We start from the raw sequence: 6,912 nt of genomic DNA, 5'->3' as shown, positions 1-6,912 counted from the left end.
GATGGTGAAGCCCATAAATGGACACCTGCTGTAGGCCCACATTGTACTGTTATGTGGGCAGGAGCTAACCTACTGTTGTCCTAAGCCACTGAGATATCAGGGTTTACTTGGTACAGCAGCTAAAGTTACCTTAGCTAATACCATGCCCACCCTACCTCCCCATACAGAAAGCTGACAAGACCCCCACGCTAAAATTCCTGAATTTTCAACTCACATCCATCTCCAATGGTGGGACAATGTCCTCTCATATTAGGACCTAACCCACATCCTGCCAAAAACTAAGTCAACATTTAAAGGTAATCTTACCCCAATCTTAATCTCAGCTCCACCTTTGACCTAACCTGACTCTGACCACAGGTAAATCCCTAGCTCTGTTGCTGTTATAAACCTAACTTCGACTTTGTCCTTAATGCCACTACTGTCTTGGCCTAATTCTCTTTCTAATGACCTGGACCCTGATGCAACCCCAACCCATTTACATCACAAGTCTAAACCTTAACCCTGGTCCTGAGCAGAGATTCACCCTGACCTTGATCCCAGCGTCAGCCCCAATCCAATTCTAGATCCGAACCAAGCCCTGATTTTAGGTATAATCCTGGCCTTGATTTTGAGTCTAGCTGTCTTAACTCTATACCCAGTCTTTACCCAGGTCTTGGGTACCTAGCCCTAACCCCAGCCATGGCCATAACCCAAATACCAGCGCTAGTTGTCATCTTTACCTGAATCTTAACCTTCTCTTCAAACCCCAAACCAAACTCCACCAATACTGATTGCTACTGATCCTTAATCTTAGCCTTAGCTTGATTCTTAATTTCTAATCTCAATTGGAACCAAACTCCAGTTCTAAGAGTTTCATGTGATTTGGAGTCATCCCTGACTCTTCTTTCTCTTTCACTCCCCACATCCAGTCTGCCAGTCAATTCTAGGAGTGCTACCTTCACATTCTATCAGTGTCCAACCATTCCTCTCCACCTCCACAGTCACCAGGTCCGGCCACCGTCATCTTCTTCCTGGATTGCTGCAGTCGCCCTCCCCCTGGGCTCTCTGTTCATTCTACTCTCCTAGCCCCCAACCCAAAGGGGTCTTGTTAAAACCCAAGTCAGCTCACATCTCTCTGCTCAGAACCCTCCCATGGCTTCCATCTCACTAGGAGTAAAAGTCAAAGTCCTGCATTGGCCCCCAAGATCCTAAATAAAATGGCCCCCTTTGTCTCCTTTCTGACCTCATTTCCTCCCACCCTTTTCTTGCTCACTCTGTTCCAGCCACCCTGGCCTCCTTGCTAGCCCATACATACTCCAGGCACATCCCACCCCAGGCCCTTTGCACTTGCTGTTTTCTTTGCCTGGAATGTTCCTTCCCCAGATATCCACATGCCCACCCCCAACTCTCCTTCAGGTCTTTACTCACATGTCACATTTCCAGTAAAGTCTTTCCATTCAGCTTATTGAAAATTGCAGTGCCTCTCTCTTCCAGAATTCTCTATTTTCCTTCTCTGCCTCATTTTTCTTCATCACATGTATTATCATCTAGTGTAGTGTGTGGTTTACTTATCTTGTTTACTGTCCATTTTCTCCCATAGAGTACAAGCTCCCCAGGATAGGGAAAATTGTTGTCTCTTTTGTTACTCAATGTCTAGAACAGTGCCTGGCACATAGCAGACGCTTAATGAATATTTTTTGAATGACCATGTGCTCCCTGAGAAGGCTGCAGCTCCATTTCCATGTAGTTCTAAGATGATTGGGTAAGAGGAAGAATAGTGAAGAGGGGGTGGGGTGGCAGTGGCCACAACTTCCAGGAGAGCAAGTTGAGTGTTCAGTTACATCTGGTCAACAGAGGGCGTGGCTCTGTCCCCAAGCCGCTGTGGCCACTTTTCAGCCCTGGCCAGGAGCTCACTAAGCTTTTGGTTCACGTTCACCTGTAGCGAGAGCAGCTGAGAAACGCGAAAGCCTGGGTTCTCTTCCTAGTTTGTCCGTGGAACCAGGGGCACCCATAAGTCCCCCTCTCTTAAGGTCTGAGCCTCCATCCAGTTCAGCTGAGAATGGGGTGAGGGCCAAGAGGGAGACTCCCCTCAACGCTGGGGCTGGAACTGGGGATAGGGGTGAGGATGAGGCAGGAACACCGCGGGGCTCGGCACAGCCAGAGCCGACGAAGGAGGAGAGAGAAGGCCATAGAGATGGAAGGACTGAAATAGAGCTGGGCAGTGAAAAAGAGGCAAAAAAGAGAAAAATAGAGACAAACAGAAAGGCCGAAGGTGAGAAGCAGAGGCACATAGAAACAGAGCTGGACGGAGAAAGAGTGTGTGCAATAATGGGGAGAAAACGGGTCCCCCCAACATCTATTCCGCCTAGCGTCTATTTCACTCTTCCCCAGCACCTTCCCGTGACTGCAGAGACTGGCAAGCCAAAAACTACACTTCCCAGGATGCCTTGCGGTGGGGTTCCGGAAGGAGGTTTAGGTTCCACCAATCAGATGCCTTCGCGGGAAGCTTGAATTTCTAACTCAAGTCAGCGGGGAGGGAGGTAGCCGCGAAGCCGCCGCCCTGCCTCGCTTTCTCAAAGCTGGTGCGATTGCGGAGCCAGCAGCCGGCTCCCTGATCGCGCAGGAGGAGCGGCAGTTCCCGGGCGGATATTTCTGGAGGGTGGATTTGGGGGTGCCTTGAAGGCTCAGCCTAGAATATTTCTTCAGACAGGCTCTGTGTCCCTTCATAAGTCCTTTTCTATTTACACTGGCCAGAGCGGATTCTGTTCGCTGCCACCGAGCAATACTGGGTACACAGACAGGGAGAAAGAGATGCAGAGGCCGGCAGAAACAGAAAGTGAGTCAGAGAGATCCCAGTCCCAGCGGGGAAGAGGAGAAAGACAGAGTCCTGCAGGGATACAATGAGATGAATTTTTTTTTTTTTTTAAGGAGGAGGGGGAGGAGCGATGGAAGGAGGAAGATGGGGTGACAGAGACACCCAGAGAAATACTGGAGGTAAACTGAGGCAGAGAGGAGCAGAGGCAAGGGCGAGGGGGCCAGAAACAGTGTCCCAGAGCTCTCCCCAGAATGCTGGCTTGGGAGTGTTGGTGGAGAGGACCCTTTAGAGACTAAACTTTTCCAGAAGGCAGAGCTGGAAGCCGGAGACTGGAGGGGACCCTGGGGAGGTCCCTGACTTGCCAGACTCACCAAGGCCTGGCCTGCTGACAGAGCATTTTTTTCAGTAGAACGTCTCTTTTTTTCCCCCATGCTTATTCCCAGCCGCAAGCTTCAACAGCCCTGACTGAGGAAAGTGTGGTGTCCCTGAATGGACTCTCCACCTGCCTGCCACTCGCCGCTCAGGCCTTGCCCCGAAAGACCAGCCCACTTGACCTGGGCAGGAGTGCCAGTGGTGGCCCAAACCATCTTTGAGGACTGAGGCTGATTCCTGAGGGTAGAGGAAGACTGAGCGACTAAGAGGAGTGGAGGGAACAGAGAGAGGGTCTGCAAGAGAGGGAGACTGAGTGGAAAAGAGGGGGCCTGAGGGGCAGAGAGCTGGGGAGACTGAGGCAGAGAGAGGCGGACCCAGGGGCAGAGAGAGGGGGACCCAGGGGAGGGGCAGGGGCAGTGAGCCAGGGAGGCCAGATTTAGGATTCCAGATAGTGGACTCGGATGACCTGGCTTCTCTGACTAGTTGTCCTGGCTTCACTGTTGTCCCTCAGATCTCTTTCTTCTCTTTCTTCTCAGGTTGCCACATAAAATACAGAATGCCCCGTTACAGTTGGATTTTAGAGAAGCAACAGCTAATGTTTAGTGTAAGTATGGCTCCAATATTACATGGGATGTATTTACACTTAAGAAAATTATTATTTTTTTAAAATCTGAAATTCAGATCTCACTGAACATACTGTATTTTTATTTACTACACCTGGCCACTCTATCCCCATGTCTGTCTTGTTTCTGCCCTTTTTCATCTCCTCTTTGTGCTTGTCTTTCCCTCCGCCCCAGTCCACCTCTACCTTCTCTGTTCTGTCCAAATGACCTTGTTCTGATGTTCAATGGCCTCTCAGAACCATTCCTGAGACACCCCCCGCCCCCTGCCTAGACCCCCTCTTCCCTCCGTCCTCCCATCCCAGCCCTGTCTCTAGGGCCATCTCCCTCTTTCAGGCAACTCCTCCTTCTTCTTTCTTCATCTCTCTTCTCATGGAGGCTCCCCACCACCAAACCACCACCCCACCCCACCCCCGCCACCAGAGAAGTTTTGGAGGCTTTGAGGGAGTTAGGAATCCCCCATTACTCACCTGCATCCCGGCCTCACCTCCTTTCCTTTCCACCTCCTGGGTCAGAGAGGTCAGAGAGTTTCCCAACGTCACACAGCAGAATAGAGACCAAACTCCACCCTTTCCCCCAAATCCCTTTTAAGTTCCCAGCTTCCTGGTGGAAAATTCCTCTACTTTGCCAGAAAATGGCCTGGCTTGGCAATTATTTCTGAACCCCAGGCAAAACTTGAGTGCCTGCAGGCCAGGACCAGAAGTGCCTGTGGTGCAAGGAATGGTAGACTTTTGAGCATCTACTATGTGCTAAGAGTTGGGGATATGGCTCTCGGGTTTTGGCAACATGAGAATGATGACTTGTCGTGGCTGTTGCCATGTCCCTAGGCCTGAGAACATAGGAGGTGCTCAATAAATGTCTGTTGAACAAATGAATGAATGAATGAATGAATGAGTGAGTGAATGAACGAAAAAACACACCCCAAGCAGTTGAAGACCCTTCTCCATGTCTGCTACTCTCATTCCCATCACTGTCTCTTTCTCACTTTGTCCCTGGTCTGTTTCCTTCCTCCCCTCCCCCATCGCTTGGTTTCTGTCCTTCCCTAGAGTAATTTTCTTGTTAGTTTTCAGTCAGAGGGGTCTCTACAGTGACCATCACGTGCTGAGCATCTCTTCTGTGTCAGGCACTGACGGGGTGAGGCGCTCGTGGAATCCTTCTGGAATATTCCAGAAGGTAAGTACAGTTTTGTGGGGTCTTTTTCGTATGTGGAGACTGAGACCCAGAGAGAGGAAACAAGGTGCCCTGGTCACACCAGAACCAGCACGTGTGGCCTCACCTGTCTCCTCCATCTCACATGCCATTCTCCCTCCTCCTTGGCACATTGTCACCTGCCCTCTCATCCCTGACACCTTCCAAAATGTAAGGATATTAGTATTAAGCACTGACCACAGGGGTTGCAAACTTAAATGTGTCCGGGGGCTGGGCAGGTAACACAAGAGTCTTGCAGAGCCAGGAGGGGCTGAGGCTGCCTGCCTTGGCTGATGGGCAGTGCCTGGCCCACTCCAGCCGGTTACGGCCACCCAGAGATGCCACATCTGATTTCTCAAGAGGGTCTTGCAACCCATATTTTCAGAAGTCTCCCAAGGTTTTAAATGCTGGCACCAAATTCACACAAAACGCTGTTCAGGTCAAACGAGATTATGTGTGCCCCAGATAGGCCTGCTGGCTGATGCTTTGCAACCTCTGAATTGTTTTTAGTCCCATGTGCCAAAGAAGAATTTCCAGGTTCCAGTAGAATATATGATCCGTGAAGGCAGAAATTTTTGGGTCTTTTTCTTTAAGGGCTTTATCTCTAGCACCCAGAAAGGTGCCTTACACACTGTACGTGCTCACTAATTTTTTTAAGTGGATGGTGTATTGAATCCTAGCATCAACCATAGAAATAACATTTTTAAAAAAAATCTCCTTTTTATACATAGCGAGATGGAGGCTCTGAGGGGCAAAATCCCAGGGTTCCGCAGCAGCACTGGGATCTGAATCCGGATCTTACCTGACTCCAAAGCCGTAACCCTAGTCTATCCTGACTCTACTTGGGGTTATGCGTTTGCAATGCGGTGTGTGTGGACCTGAGTCCAGGGACGCGTTTTTGGGACTGTGGTGCCCAGTATGAGGTGGTGATGGTGGAATCGACCCTCCTGATTGGACACTGACGCTCCCGAAGCTAAACCTGGACGCTTGCTCCCCTCGGGCACGCTTGCTCTGGGTCCTCACCCAGTCCAGAGAGAATAATCCACCCCTCCCCTCCTTCCCCCTCCTGGGCCCATCCTCAGGGGTCCCCCCACCCCCTCCCCTAGATACCCAAGGACCCCGAGGGAAAGGGGGAAAGAATTTAGGATGAGGGTGGAGGTGCGGGGAGGAGGGAGAGGGAAGGGGATGGGTTAAGAAGGAGTGTGTGATGTCAAGCAAAAAAGACAACATTAGACACAGATGCTGAGGGAAAGGGGGAAAGAGTTTAGGAAGGGGGTGGCGGCGAGGGGGGGGGGGGGGGGGGAAGGGGGGGGGGAAGAGGGGGCAATGGAAGCTAATACGTGGTGCACTAGGTCACACGACGGACACTGGGGGTGGGTGGGCGGGGGTGGGCGTGGCCCAGGCATGGCAATGTGGGGAGGGGGAGAGGAGAGGGCAGCGGGCCCCAGCCAGGAGCTTCTGGAGGTGGTGGGGTGGGGGGTGCGGGTGGGGGTGGGCGGCGTCTCTGGTCGCAGAGGATGGAAGGAATCAGTTAGAGGGGGTTGAATGGAGGCACTGGAGGCATGGCCACATGGCGGATGGTCTGGGCCCAAGAAATGGAATGTAGGGGTGGGCCGGCAGGCAGCGGGCCAGCTCTGGGCTTGGGCCGCTAATCTAAGGATTGGGGATACCCAAGGGACCTTACAGGTCCTCCAAGCCCCCCATTTTCCAAGAGAGAGAACAAGCCTGGGGAGAGGCGAGCTTAAGGTCCCAATAAGGATTTAGTGGTCAGTTGTCCAAAGATGGTCATACCCTCACCCCCACTCTCCTACCCTGTCTGTCCCAAACAGAGAAAGGGGGAAGAGAGATTCTAACGCCACCATTATCTCACTGAGGCTCCTCAGGGAACCCGGAGGGCGAACCCAATTCGTAGATGGGGACAACTGAAACATTCCTGTC

The sequence above is a fragment of the Neomonachus schauinslandi genome, chromosome 16 (assembly GCF_002201575.2).
Source record: "Neomonachus schauinslandi chromosome 16, ASM220157v2, whole genome shotgun sequence".
Lineage (NCBI taxonomy): Eukaryota > Metazoa > Chordata > Mammalia > Carnivora > Phocidae > Neomonachus > Neomonachus schauinslandi.
Note: the sequence above shows the minus strand (reverse complement) of the source record.